The following is an 11,813-nucleotide window of genomic DNA, read 5'->3' as shown; positions in this document are numbered from 1 at the left end:
GTCCGTGATAAACACAAACTAGAACACTAGTTCCAGTCCCAGCGCTAAATTAATTCTTCATCGTCTCTTCAGGCTTCACGGTACGGCGGGACAGTGAGCCGTGATTGTGAGCCGCGGTGGAGACACCCGCCTCTCGTCCGCCGCATAAGTTTTCTTGCGCGTCTACACTCTGCTTTACGGCAGCGCCTTTTCTCCTGTGCTGATCACAAACATGGACGCGCGCTCACGTATAAAACATACGGGCGCGCGCACACATACCAGCAGCCTGATTGCGTCTTTTTCAAAAAATCATTAAAAATCATCCCTGATAGTTGACGTAAAACTTTGAACACATCCTTCCTCTGCTCCACCTGCTCTACACCTGCTCAGTTTCATCCCAAACTGCGTTCATGCTCCCGAGAAATTAAAGAACAAGTCTGCTGAAATGTAACAACTTTAGAGGAATGTGATAAACTCATGTTAAACATTTATTAAAAACCATCTGTGATTGTTGATGTGAAACTGTCAGTTGAACACTTCTTTGGGTTACCTTCTCTACATGGGTGCCAACTTTCATTACTTTTCACTCATATTATACAGTATATACCAGGGGCGATTCTAGGATCAGAGCTTTGGGGACTGCGGTCAAGTGAGCCCTCACTTACGAAGTCACAGTCAAGCTAGCCGCCCCGCCAGCCGCACCTAAAATGTGGTTGCACTACTCTTACGCATATTACGGTATAGGTGCCGACTGGCTTAGAAACGAAGTGTTTTCTGTCCTGACACTATTTTACTTCACAATCCACTCCCAGTTTTGGTTTATCTCCACTTTCCCCCCTGTGATCCACAGCCAAAATTACTGTATGATTCAGAGAAAATTAACAATAAAATTTGCCCAATTTACTCTACTGTACTCTTAATATTCTCATTTTTGAGCTCAGATTACAGGAAAACTATAAGAGGTGACGCAGATATTTCACTGGATTATGACTCTGGGTGACCCCCACTCTGCACCCTGTGATCCACAGCCAAAATTACTGTACGGCTTTCCAGAAAATTGATAGTAAACTTTGCACAATTTACTGTACTATACTCTATATATTCTCATCTTTGAGCTCAGATTACAGGAAAACTGTAAGAGGTGACGCAGATATTTCACTGGATTATGACTCTGGGTGACCCCCACTCTGCACCCTGTGATCCACAGACAAAATTACTGTACGGTTTTGGAGAAAATTCATAGTAAAATCTTCCCAATGTGCTTTACTGTACTCTACATATTAACATCTTTGAGCTCAGATTACAGGAAAACTGTAAGAGGTGACGCAGATATTTCACTGGATTCTGACTCTAGGCTGTCGCCACTCTGCACCCTGTGATCCACAGCCAAAATTACTGTACGGTTTTTGAGAAAATTGATAGTAAACTTTGCACAATTTACTCTACTGTACTTTTAATATTCTCATCTTTGACCTCAGATTACAGGAAAACTGTAAGAGGTGACGCAGATATTTCACTGGATTCTGACTCTAGGCTGTCGCCACTCTGCACCCTGTGATCCACAGCAAAAATTACTGTACGGTTTTTGAGAAAATTGATAGTAAACTTTGCACAATTTACTCTACTGTACTTTTAATATTCTCATCTTTGAGCTCAGATTACAGGAAAACTATAAGAGGTGACGCAGATATTTCACTGGATTATGACTCTGGGTGACCCCCACTCTGCACCCTGTGATCCACAGACAAAATTACTGTACGGTTTTTGAGAAAATTCATAGTAAACTTTGCACAATTTACTCTACTGTACTTTTAATGTCCTCGTCTTTGAGCTCAGATTACAGGAAAACTGTAAGAGGTGACACAGATAGTTCACTGGATTCTAAATCTAGGCCATCTCCACTCTTCACCCTGTCATCATCAGCCAAAATTACTGTACTGATTTTGAGAAAATTGATAGTAACCTTTGCACAATTTACTGTACTATACTCTATATATTCTCATCTTTGAGCTCAGATTACAGGAAAACTGTAAGAGGTGATGCAGATATTTCACTGGATTATGACTCTGGGTGACCCCCACTCTGCACCCTGTGATCCACAGCCAAAATTACTGTACGGATTTTGAGAAAACTGATATTAAACTTTGCACAATTTACTGTACTATACTCTATATATTCTCATTTTTGAGCTCAGATTACAGGAAAACTATAAGAGGTGACGCAGATATTTCACTGGATTATGAATCTAGGCCATCTCCACTCTGCACCCTGTCATCCACAGCAACATTTACTGTGTGGATTATGAGAAAATTCATAGTAAAATCTTCCCATTTTGCTTTACTGTACTCTACATATTGACATCTTTGAGCTCAGATTACAGGAAAACTGTAAGAGGTGACGCAGATATCTCACTGGATTCTGACTCTAGGCTGTCGCCACTCTGCACCCTGTGATCCACAGCAAAAATTACTGTACGGATTTCTGATAAAATTAAATCCTATTCCATTACCAAACAAAATGAGTTCATTGAAGTATTTGCTTAACTACAAGAAATGTCTTTCCACACACAATTTAAATTTTTCAAAATGTCATTCACACACCACCTCAAGTAGCAACTTCAGTTTTAGACATTATTTATTCAGTGCTTAATCACAACAATAGTCAACTTAAGGCACTTACATAATAAGTTAAACCTTACAATAATACATACAGAGAAAAACCCAACAATCATATGACCCCCTATGAGCAACAGTGGGAAGGAAAAACTCCCTTTTAACAGGAAGAAACCTCCGGCAGAACCAGGCTCAGGGAGGGGCGGCCATCTGCCTCAACCGGTCAGGGTGAGAAATTACATTTCTCAGATTACTGATTTCTCATATTACTACTACACAGTTTAGATATATTGTTATTCATTATCTGTCATCACACAAATCAACCCAAAAAATCAAAAAGGAAATACTTGAAGTACGTGCACAAAGCAAGAATGTTATACACATTGTGTTTTACACATGTGTTCCTCAAAACACCAATAACAACTATAAGCAGATTATTCAAGTAGCTTTCACCGCATGTGGAATTAGGTTACACAAAGCACACACTTCCACTCTGTCTTCTGAGCACTGCTGAGCTGTTCATTTGTCATGTCCAGGCATTCAGAATGGAACCAGCGGTTGCAATTATCACACTGGATCTGTAAACAAAAACATATGAACTTTCATAAACACATTACATAAATAATTCTATGTTTTAATCAATTACAATCATTAAAGACACAGAGTCAAATATTTTTTGGAAGATAACATAAAACAATTTTTAAAAATACTATACCCAGTCAATGATGGAGGGTCCTGGATTAGGTGGTTTCACCGTTGCACACATGGCACAGTTGTTGTCACTGTCAAATACTAAAACATAATATATATATATATGTTAGTGTTCATCAGTTTGACACAAATAAATATGTCCATTTGAAGAAGATATTACACACCGGAGGCCTCAAGTATTGTCTGTGCAAATGTCCTTCGTGCCTGGGCCATCTCTTTTTTGGTCGTCAAAAATGTCATTTCTGGTTTATTTGGGAATGCTTCCATTACTGGTGTGAATGTGCGAGTGAATGTGAATGCGAATGGTTGTCTGTCTCTGTGTGTTAGCCCTGCGACAGACTGGCGACCTGTCCGGGGTGTACCCCGCCTCTCGCCCCATGACAGCTGGGATAGGCTCCAGTGCCCCCCGCGACCCTGAAAAAGGATAAGCGGAAGCGGATGGATGGATGGATGGATGGATGGCTTCCATTACTTCTTTGGCCATCTGAAATAAATAAAAAAACAACAAAAACAATTAATTGAAAACATCTGCAAATGTTACACTTCCTGTTTACACAATTTAACCTTTTAAGATTATTTTAACTTCCCCCACCCCATCTTCTTATCTAATTTCACAGAAAAATATTATTGCGTTAATGTTGTACCATACCATGATGACCATTACTCCGCAGCTAGAACCATCCCGTTGAAATGGATGTGTCAGTACTCCTCCTCGAAGTCTCACATTCACCCAGTCTGTTTTGTTGTAGCATGTCCTCCTCATTTTGAAGTATTCACTTTGTGAACATAACATACATCACATTTATATAATAATGAAAGATAAAAGTCACACAGAAAAAGACACATATAGTACAAAGACCGTTGCTCTGAACGGACTTTACAATCATTATCACAATCACCATGACTTGAAAGAGTCATTGTGTCAAGCCAATGAAAGATTAAATTCTGGTAATACCCAGTGCAAATCGTTGCTTAAAAGAGAATTTATGACCTTACGTGACAAAAACATTTTTGTAAGATGAGTTATTTATCATGGTGAACAGTGTTACTTATTATGTTTGTGTTTTTTTTTTACAAGTAATGCAACCAAACATTGATTTTGTTTTAAAGTATTTCTTCGTACTACAAAATGTTACGTATTTTTCAATTATCTGAATGTGTTATCACTTCTTTTTCTCAATGAATATATATATTTTGGAAAAGATACAACATCAAAAGTCAAAGGACTGAGCAGTTTTCACTAAGCTTAACTGGAGGGTGTTACTTTTAAATGTACGCCTAAGAGTACAAAATCTAATCTTCGGTATATGCTATATTTCTATATATGCTCTCTATTGGTTAGTATATCAATATTATTGAGGTTTTCAAATTCTAAAAATTATGATTTTAGACACATTTCTGGACGAAGACTATACACAAAGCGCAAACAATCTAAAACAATTTTCTGTAATTAGACTGAGGAAAATAACTGGCATTAAATGGCTAGAATGTTCTCGTTTCTTGTTAATAGTCCCATTTGTAGTGTTAATTACTCACCTTTCCATTTTATTGTTGGTGGGTAAACCAAAAATTTTAGTCCACGTAGGCCTCGATGAAAAGTTCAGTGTACTAATAATAATTATATGTAATGACAGCGTAACCACATATAAACGTTTCCTGTCGCAATGAAAGCTACGTTATCTGTCCGTGCGACGCAACACCTCAATAAATACCGAAAGATCAAAAGTGGGTTGGCTCTATGTCATGTGACTCTTGTCCCACACATCAGTTTGCATTGAATTAACAAATAATACTAATTTAATTCTAATAATGAAGCAAAAACTAAAAAATGTTAAGGCAATGTACGACCTTGTTATTTCATGTATAAAATATAATCAAAATAGTATTGGCAGAAATATTTCTACGAGTTACAGTATGAAAAAAAAACTATGAAAACTGTAATCAAAAGGCAAGATATTGTATAGGTAATTCATAATATTAATGTTAAAGACAATGAGTGTCAGAGAAAAAGGCAAAAGCATATTGCTTAAAATATATTGTAAAAGATGTGATTAAAGACTTTCATATAAATTATGAGAATTGAAAGTTGTTTTTATACTTCTAAGACTACTATTACTTAGAGTGACGTGAAAATTAACGAACAAGAAGGAAAATATTATTTTCTATTAAACAAGTGAGTTGAATTAGATTTTCAATGTTTTTGCAGTTAACATATTTACTGAGACAATCAAAAATGAGCATGGAACAACATCTGTTACATGCCCTGGTACCCAGCTCTTTGTTTTCTCTTACTCTTGTCTTTCAGGTGTCAAGCCTCATTCAATACTCAATACACTCAATACAAAGGTAATTGGCACGTCTCTATTGGCTGATCTGGGGAACAGTAGACCAATCGCTTGCCTGGGATAATTTCAAAAAACCAGCTCCCAGGCCAGCAGGTTGGCTTCAGACTGTCTTTGAACTTTTGTTAGCAGGTGTCTGTGTGTGTGAATAGAGTGTTTGGGTGTGAGGCTGGACAGATAAGATCGGGGTACCCCAAACACATTCAACTGAGCTTTAAGTGTTAAAAACACTGGGTTAGGCAGGTGATGACACTTTTGTGTCCTGTGACTGACCTTATGTGTCAAGCACGTACACAGGCCTTTTGTTTTGCATATTATTTTATTTCCACTTTAGGGAAGCTGTTGGCGTCTTTTTGTTTTAGTAATGTCTTTGATCTGGCTCAGCCGCCCAGTGCTCGTCCCCAACATTTTTCTTTTGTTAAGCTTACTGTTATCAGGGCATGGTAAATGAACAGTAAACCTTGCCTGATGACTAATCTTCCCGTTTCCCTCTCATTGATTTATTTGGGTTGTCATGGAAGAAGTATTAAACAATGCCTTTTATTAGAACATAAGCATTGATATGCAGTAATTGTATTTGAATTAGTTAAATATGAGTGGGCAACTCTGAACATGACAAGACTGCATTTACTTTAAGGAATTAATAAAAAAAATGTAGACATATTGTTGTCATTATTTTTACTCTTCAATTTGATGTGTTTTTTCTTTAAGATGGTATCAGAAGTTGCTCCTCCACCATGAAAAAAAAACAACTGCATGTATTCTTTTGCTACAGCCATGATTCTCCTCTGTGGTCTTCCTCATTCATCCTGTTTGGAGCTTAATGTTCAACATCCTTTAACTATTAAAATTACAGAAGTAGAAGAAAGTAATCATCAGAGCAGGAATCATGATAAATGATAAATAGATTACCAGTACATAAAAACATAACATTTGCATAATTTCTCTGATAGCCCTGCATTGGATGGGTTTATTAACGGTGGGCTGAAATTGTACTATAGTCTGCGGATGAGGAACTTTTTAGAGTGTTGAATTAAATGTCCTCCACAATCTGTATATGAATTGTCATTAAAACCATAGAGATTCTTACTTATAAAGGAAAGAAAAGTGTGACAATGCCCATCAACATATAGTGTATATTTTTTGAAACATTACAAAGATACATGTAATTCTGGGTTCACCTGAATTACAGATTAGACTGGTGGACAAACAGAGATGCTGTGTACAACTGGTGACAGTATAAGTGACAGGGATGCCAAAAGGAAGAACAAATTTATCAGCAAGGCTGGAAGCAGAATTAGGAGGCGTCATAGTCAGCGAGGGTCAGAGATCAATGAACAAATTTCCCACTTTCTTGGATAATGCATCACCCTCAAAAGGATTCAAAATTTGGGCCATGAAGAACAGTTCAGGAAACCTCTTTTATTGTTTCGTCTGTGAAAATGTATAAATGAAATGTAAATTATGTTAAAGGCAAACACATTTGTAAGCAATAAGAAACAAACATGCTTTGCATTATGCCTTTAAACATCTGTATTTTGTCTGTGGATCACAGGGTGCAGAGTGGGGGTCACCCAGGGATTCCACATAGTTTCATATGATATTATTTTCCTGTAATCTGAGACAAATGAGAATCATATAGATGGCAGTAAATTGAGCAGTTTGGCAATATTGTACGAATTTGCTGTGGATACAGGTGCAGAGTGGGGTCGCCCAGATCATATCCATGAAATATCTGCGTCACCTTTATAGTTTTCTTATCTAGCTCAAAGATGTCATATGTAGATTACAGTTGAGCAAATGGGAGATTTACTAGAATTTTCAAATCCTACAGTAATTTTGGCTGTGGATCACAGGGTGCAGGAGTGGAGAGTGGACCCTAGAGTCCAGAATTCCAGGTGAACATATCTGCGTCACCTCTTACAGTTTTCCTGTAATCGGAGCTCAAAGATGTAATATGTGGAGTACAGTAAAGCATTATGGGAAGATTTTGCTATGAATTTTCTCAAGAACCGTACAGTAATTTTGGCTGTGGATCACAGGGTGCAGAGTGGGGGTCACCCAGAGTCATAATCCAGTGAAATATCTGTGTCACCTCTTACAGTTTTCCTGTAATCTGAGCTCAAAGATGAGAATATATAGAGTATAGTACAGTAAATTGTGCAAAGTTTAATATCAATTTTCTCAAAATCCGTACAGTAATTTTGGCTGTGGATGACAGGGTACAGAGTGGAGATGGCCTAGAGTCATAATCCAGTGAAATATCTGCGTCACCTCTTACAGTTTTCCTGTAATCTGAGCTCAAAGATGTCAATATGTAGAGTACAGTAAAGCAAAATGGGAAGATTTTACTATGAATTTTCTCAAAAACCGTACAGTAATTTTGGCTGTGGATCACAGGGTGCAGAGTGGGGGTCACCCAGAGTCATAATCCAGTGAAATATCTGCGTCACCTCTTATAGTTTTCCTGTAATCTGAGCTCAAAAATGAGGACATTAAAAGTACAGTTGAGTAAATTCGGTAAATTTTATTGTTAATTTTCTCTGAATCATACAGTAATTTGGGCTGTGGATCACAGGGGGGAAAGTGGAGATAAACCAAAACTGGGAGTGGATTGTGAAGTAAAATAGTTTCAGGACACAAAACACTGCGTTTCTAAGCCAGTCTTCACCCATACCGTAATATACGTAAGAGTAGTGCAACCACATTTTCGGTGCGGCTGGCGGAGCGGCTAGCTTGACTGTGACTTCCTAAGTGAGGGCTCACTTGACCGCAGTCTTTGGGGGTGCTGAGCACCAGGAGAGCTGCCCAGCCAGGCAAGATAAACTTTACTCATCACAATGAGACTTCTTCCCTGTCTCTGTCAGTCCAGGCATCCTTAAATGTCTCCAGTTGTCCCGAGTTCTCTCTGACTGTCACTTTGGTGCATTTAAACCCCTGTTCCTCCCTGTCCTCGTCGTCTGCTGTCTTCGTTATCAGTCATCATAATTTTACCATCTCCGTGCAAGTCTGCAAATTTCTTTATTAATATTAGATTCTTAAATTCATCAAGTCTCTCTGTGCCTGGGTCCTCGTCACAAAACATGACATCACTGTTTTGTACACAATTTAATCCCACATTTGTGAAAGAAAAGAAAAACACTTTTTTGAAAAGTCTGTAACAAAACCATCAAATCTGATAAAGGTTATTTAAATGCTGCACAAGAAGAATGGATTGGAATAAAAAAACACATCCTAACCTAAATTACTGGGGAGAATAATGAATGATGCTCATAGTGAGTAAAAAGTAAACTGAGTGCATTTTTTGGACAGAGATTCACTTTTAATGTGTTTGTATAATATAATACAGATGCATAAAAAAACACTCCCAAAGCAGAATTATTACAAATAAATTATTACAAAATTAAAATATATATATATAAAAATGGAGGCAACTTTGCCTGTGGTAGAATGTATACCATGCATGAAAAAATCTTTATTGCAGATGCTAATTTTACTAATTTAATAATAATAATTTTGTGTTGTAAGATTTATGACTTTCATGCTTTCATAGTGGTCCTTGAGAGAGCATTTTCTCAGGTGGTCCACACTGTAAAAAGTGTGAGAAACACTGATAAGTGTCTGTGTGCTTTTGGAAAACATTTAAAGCTGCAGTACAGAATCTTTGAAACAAGCTTAAACATTTTTAGAAACAGAGCGTCTGCTTCTCTTTACAGCTCCTCACTCCACCAGGGCTGTTTGACTCTTTCTGATAGTGAGCAAATGTGATGCACGTACTGCGGCAGACATACAGACAACTGGACGGTCCAAACGTTGGCCGACCTATTACTGGCTGAGGTTTCAGTAGAGCTGTGGCTGAACCACATAAAAATATATCATTAATTTGAATCTCCCGATCAATGATCATGTTATGTTGGAATGTTGTTAAAGAGGGTCAAAAATGTTTCAACCCAGTTTGTTTAGCAGATTCTGTTTAGCAGCTTTAATATAGGGAGGACACAACTTCCAGACTGTGAGTAAAATCAGGTTTTTCCTCTTTGTCAGTTTAACAGTTTCTGCCTGTCACTGCTCCCTGTTTGCTTACCTGGTTCTTCCTGACCTCGTACTTTCTCCTCACGTTCCCTCTTTCCTCTCTACCATACACAATCACACAAATAGATTGTATTCTATTAGATGAACAATTACATTAATATGAAAAAATTCTATTAAGATCACTAACAAAAAGTCCTCTCTCAGTGTACTTTACACCAAAAGGCAAATAACAAACCGCATGAACATCTAATAAAGGACATAAACATTGAAACACTGATTAAACATTATTCTTGATTTTACACTTTTACCTGAATGGTAACAACAGCAGCTACGGACAATTCTAAGTTTTAGATTTTAAATAGGCTGTATACATTTCAATGGGAGCAACAGGATGGTCAAATGTCGCTGATTTTACTACAGAGCAGGACGGATTGTAGGGCAGCAAACATCGTAAGAAAACAAGTTTTCAACACTGCAGGTTACCTGGTGTAATGTTTTTCAGCTAAACAGAAACATGGTCTGACTGCTACCAACTATATAAAGAGTAACTGAAGGTTAAATGCAGCTAATATGTCCTGTTTTAAGCCAGGCACTTACACCTCCGCTTACGTCTCAACCAAGTACTGTATGCTTTTTAGATTTTTAGTCAGTAGCGGCTTTAGATACGGGCGACAAGGGCGGTTGCCCGGGGCGGCATCATGGTGGGGGGCGGCATCACGGGCATCGGCAAAAAAAAAATGCTCGTACCCATGCTGCCCCGGCTTCAGCCAGCGCATATTGGGAATGGCATAGGCACCGATCGGTTTTCTATCGCCCATATGCTGGGAGTAAGGGCGCCCTCCGTTTGCGAGGTGCGCCTGCTGCTTGCGGCACAGGGAGGAGAGGGCGGGGCGGCGGGGAGTCTCTGGCTGGCTGGAGCAGCGTCTAATAACCAACTCGCAAAACAAAATAAAAACAAAACAACAAACACGAAAACACCAGACATCCTGATACAGACTTATAATCTGCACCGATGTTTTTTCTAAATTCTATAAAGTGACCGAGAGCCCTCGGTGCGCCTGCGCGCTGCTGAAGTCAAAGTAAACTTTATTGTCATCTCCGCTACAGACAGTCCAGCATATAGAGAGACGAGACGACGAGGCTGCAGTTACAGCGGTGCAAGTAAACAAACAATAAATATAAGAAGAGTAAGAAAATAAATATACAGTTTAGGACTCGGGGTAAAGGATCAATAACAATTTAAAATTTACAGTTTGATGATTTAAAGTCTCACACAACCCGTCGAAAGGGGCGGGGCCGGCTGCTTCCAAGTAGAGCACATTTCATTTATAATGATGTAAATCCAAGCCCATCATGGATTCACGATCTGAATCCTGGGTTGTGTGAAATCCCAGAAATGCACCCTAGACAAAGTGAATCTGTGAACTAAGGTGTAGGTCTGTTAGGTTATGTTGTGGTGATCCTCGGGTTGGGGGATGGGTGTTCCTACTGGAGTGCAAAATTAAAACCAAGATGGACAAGAAAAGTTCAAAGCCATCAGGTGCTCAGTTTAGAAAAAAGAGAAAAGAAGAGTAAGAGAAACAAGCAAAAGATGCAGGTAAGCAGATGTGTGATTGGATAATGGCAGGTCATCCTGAACCAATCAGAATCAGAATACTTTATTAATCCCTAAGGAAATTATGTGGGTTACAGTTGCTCCAAGAAGAAATGGTAAAAATAGCAACAGTAACAGACTAAACTGCAAACAACACATTATGTTACAGATTTTAATATCAATGAGTCATTGTCAGTTGTTGATTCGTCCTGTTCTCATTGTGTGACGAATTATGATGGCTGTTTGGTAGCTGTTTGCATACTATGCATACTCTCTCTCTCTTCATATGTGTGTGTGTGTACAACAGCTTTATGTTAATGTACGATCCTTAATATGTTTTGTCTGTGTGTGTGTGGGGGGGTGGGGGGTTGCGCCAGAGGGAGTGTTCGCCCAGGGCGCCAAACAGACTAGGACCGCCACTGTTTTTAATTTTTTTGCTAAATTAAAATTAAACTAAATTAAATTTTTTGTTTTTTAATTTAGTAGTGTGTCACACAATTGCTCTATGCTGCTAATAAATGAAAAATAGATATTTGCAAAATT

General features: G+C 38.4%; 1 long non-coding RNA gene across 1 annotated transcript; it reads right to left on the bottom strand.

Moving 5' to 3' along the window:
• Nucleotides 1-2,800: 2,800 nt before the first annotated feature.
• Nucleotides 2,801-3,522, bottom strand: LOC113017699 (uncharacterized). The gene is made up of 3 exons (XR_003271550.1): nucleotides 3,467-3,522; nucleotides 3,307-3,383; nucleotides 2,801-3,169 (listed from the first exon to the last, which is right to left on the bottom strand). It is a non-coding gene; the product is annotated as an uncharacterized LOC113017699 (long non-coding RNA).
• Nucleotides 3,523-11,813: the final 8,291 nt, after the last annotated feature.

The sequence above is a fragment of the Astatotilapia calliptera genome, unplaced genomic scaffold, assembly GCF_900246225.1.
Source record: "Astatotilapia calliptera unplaced genomic scaffold, fAstCal1.2 U_scaffold_19, whole genome shotgun sequence".
Classification (NCBI taxonomy): domain Eukaryota; kingdom Metazoa; phylum Chordata; class Actinopteri; order Cichliformes; family Cichlidae; genus Astatotilapia; species Astatotilapia calliptera.
This window is presented reverse-complemented; position numbering and strand designations above follow the sequence as displayed.